The 3873-nt window shown below is 39.5% G+C and overlaps 1 pseudogene; it reads left to right on the top strand.

Moving 5' to 3' along the window:
* The first annotated feature begins 632 nt into the window (after positions 1-632).
* Positions 633-3365, top strand: LOC108491559 (annotated as a pseudogene).
* Positions 3366-3873: the final 508 nt, after the last annotated feature.

Genomic DNA, 3873 nt, shown 5'->3' with positions numbered 1-3873 from the left:
ATTTGTTGTCCTTTCTAGGCTTGCACCATACTCTACTCATTGTTGATCTTTTTTAATCATTCATTTTCTTCTTTTATGGGCTCCCAGATCCACTTCTATGAAAAGATTCCTTGTGGAACTTATTTTGCTCTGTTTACTGAGGACAAATGAATCAAAACAAACTCTACCTAGACACGGTTGTGGGAATTCTGCAGGGCTGAGAGCCACAGTTGCTGTTTGGTGCTCAAAACACATTTTAGAGATTGTGCTTAGTTTCCAGTTTTGGCATTCCCAGTTGGGGCACTGATAGAAGTCCTGGCATCATTTACTAGTGACACCTTCCATAAATTTCCTTTCCATGCAGATTTGTAGAGTTCCTGGATGAGATCTTTTAGTTTGGTTTGCAGTCAGCTGGTAGAATCTAGTAGATTCTTTAGAGATTATCATTCTCTTTATTGGTTTTGCTTTATTTTATTATATTTTCTGGATAAATAAAAGTAATAAAAGTAAGTAAAAGTTTATTTACAGCAAAGAATTCTAATACTGGCTCTTTTGTCTACCATTTTTGTTCACTGGAGATAGTCATTGTTCGATAGGCATCCTCCAAAAAGCTAGAACTGAATGTGGTTGGGTCTAGAGACCAAAGCTGAGAGATGCTGAGAAACACAGAGCACAAAGGAAAACGGGGTGGAGCCGTTGCCATATTGGACAGAGGGAATGGAGCTGCGAACTGCAGTGAGACAGAGCGCAAAGAGCTGGCAGAGACCGCCAGCCAGGTGCACTGATGGTGTCCGCATTTTAAATATGAGGAAGAAAAAAATCCTATGAGAATTCATGCCTTTGTAAGTCACCCTTTCCAAGATGTCATAAACTATGCAAAACCCAAATAGAAAGGATTCTGAGTTTTGTCAGTCCATGGTAGAATGGCAAGACCCTGAGTGAGCATGGGTTTCTCAGGGGGAGGGGAAAATTTAGTGCACAGTGGCTCTGCTTCTGCCTCTCAGATACATTTAAAACTTTGACAAGTAGGTCTTCTCACTGGATGGCATCTGAGGAAAGGGGAAAGAAGGAGGAAAAGAAAGTACCAAACTTCAAATGAATCCAATGTGTCCACAACACCTGTTAACTTTTAGGAGTTCCTAGCATGAAACTCACATAGACATTTTTTAAAGCAATAAATTTTTCCTGGTAACTGACTTCAAAATGGTCAATTCAAAGAAAACTGAAAAACATTCCCTTATAATAGTTGATAAGAATGGTCCAAAATAATACCAAAATAACACAGGCTATGCCAGAGCTTTTGCTTATCTCCCCAAACTAGAAGGTAAGACCCTTCTTGTGAAGACGGGACATAGTTTGAATACAGGTCTTGGAGCAATGGAGCTCCTAAACTGGAAGCCTCCTTCCTGAAGTTTGGCCCTCATAATGCAAGATGATAATATGCAAACTTCAAAGAAAGAAAATCAATCAATGGTCCAACCCCATCCTAATGTCTAAAAACCATAACCACTGACACAGCAAACTATCTTTGTTGGTGTAGTAGTGGCACTGTTGCATGGGGGGGTAATCCATAACTATCTAATTAGACTTAATGTCTCTCAGTAGGAGTGAACTTATGGGTTACATTGTAAAAACAGCCAAATGCATATGACTATAGAGGACACAGATCCTAGAGAAAACTCTATCTCTGTCATATCCCTAGATAAATGATTTTTTTACCATATGCTAAATATGGATTCTTATATTTACAGACAAGCATACTGTACATCACTCATCAAAGAAACTTCTCTATACAACAGATGGAAGTTACTGCAGAATCCCACAGCTGGTTAGATACAGTGAATATACATCTAAGAGCTGCTCAATCTGAGGTGGCATATCTACAGTTGAACCTCTACACCTAAGGCTTATGGAACACAGCAGAACAAGGGGTAGAGGGAAAACTAATGCATCCTCAACTCTCACCAGTGAAACTTCCTTGTACAACAGAGTTCGATGCAAACAGAAGGCCCAAACTGGCCAAATTTTATAGAATAAGAGATTGAAGAGTGTATGTCCTTGGATACAACTCCTATATTAAATCTCACCCACTTACAACTCATGGAGCATTGCATAAGAAGGGACACAAAGATTGTATGAGCTAAGGCTGGTTCATGAACATAGGGAAGCAGAGCCTTTCAGGTCACTGGAAGCTTGCACATGTGAACTTGTGGCAATGGTGGCATCAAGCACAGGACCCATGCCAACTCAATCAGACAAGGGCTAAGAGTATAGTGAGAGAAATGGGTGGTAGGCTGGCCCTAGACTGAGAACTACTGGAGGCTGATTACTAATGGGTGAAGGAAAATATGCCTTACTTAAGACCACTAGATAGGCTGACTAGACTCCAGTGGATGAATTTGCACTGAAAGACATCAAGGTACAAATACTTGACTGGATAGGACTTAGTATGTATAATGAGGGTTTGAGGGGTATGGATTGGGAGGGGGTCTAAATTTCATAAACAACTGCTACATGAAATGTACAAAAGCTCTGTAATTTAAAAAAATGAGAGAGAGAAAAAAAAAGAAAACCGGGCAAGGTAAATACAGTGAAGTGTTTGAAGCTGTCAACGTCACAAATAATGAAAAAGTTGTTAAAATTATTCACCCAGTAATGAAAGAAGAAAATTAAGCACAAAATATAGATTTCAGAGAATTTGAGAAGTGGTCCCAACATCATCACACTGGCAGACATTGTAAAATACCCTGTGTCATAAACCCATGCCTTGATTTTTAAAAATATATTTTATTTATTTTTATTATTTTACATGTATGAGTGTATTACCTGCATGTATGTGAGTGAACCCATGTCCTGAAATGCTGCAGAGGTCAGAAAAGGGCTTTGAATTCCCCTGGAACTGGAGTTAAGGATGGTTCATAGCCACAATGTGGGTGCTGGGAATCGAACCCGGGTCCCTTGCAAGAGCAGTCAGTGCTCTTAACTGCTGAGCCATCTCTCCAGCCCCCCGTGTTGATTTTTAAACATGTTAATAACATAGACTTCAAGCAATTATAGCAGACATTATCAGACTAAGAAATTCAATTTTACATGTATGAAATCCTGAAGGCCCAGGATAAGTGTCTCAGCATGAGCCCAGAGATGTGACACACCATTGTGTCATGATCAATTATGAGCACAGTAAGCTACAACTAATAGACTGAGATTTAACTGAGTTTTGCCATCCTAACCAAGAATATAATGTCTGAGTTGCTACCCAGTATTTCAAAGGTCCTGAGCTGCTTGCAGATTATCAGATACTGGCAACTGTGTTCTTTTGGAAGGAGATGTTTTTCAATGGACATGACAATTATGATCCGTGGGTGAGGATAGCACCCCATGTCTGAACTATTGCTTGTGGATTTTATAATAGTTGAATCATAAAACAAATTATAATAGACTGATTTTCTTTTCTTTTTTTCTTTTTTTTCTTTTTTTTTTTTTGGTCTTTTTGAGACAGGGTCTCCCTGTAGCCCCAGCTGTCCTGGAACGCACTATGTAGACCAGGCTGCCCTTGAACTCACAGAGATCCGCCTGACTCTGGCTCCTTAGTGCTGGGATTAAAGGCATGTGCCACCACGCCTGGCTTAACTTGAACTTTTCATAACTCAGGAAATTCCCTGAAAAATTTCCTGCAGATGGAATATTTCACTGACAAATACTTTTCTTCTCTTCCAAATTTAATTCATTATCACTAAACAGCAAAGATAAACTTGCTTCAATCCCAGCTGTTTCATTTAAGTGGAGATTTCTTCCCCCTCCTACCATTGCTCTTTCACATCACTAGAGGCTTGTATCTCATGTTCATCTCTAAAGATGATAGAAATCTAGCTTCTCAAGGGAGTCAGGAAGGAA

The sequence above is a fragment of the Nannospalax galili genome, unplaced genomic scaffold, assembly GCF_000622305.1.
Source record: "Nannospalax galili isolate Female #2095 unplaced genomic scaffold, S.galili_v1.0 scaffold3, whole genome shotgun sequence".
NCBI classification, from domain to species: domain Eukaryota; kingdom Metazoa; phylum Chordata; class Mammalia; order Rodentia; family Spalacidae; genus Nannospalax; species Nannospalax galili.
This window is presented reverse-complemented; position numbering and strand designations above follow the sequence as displayed.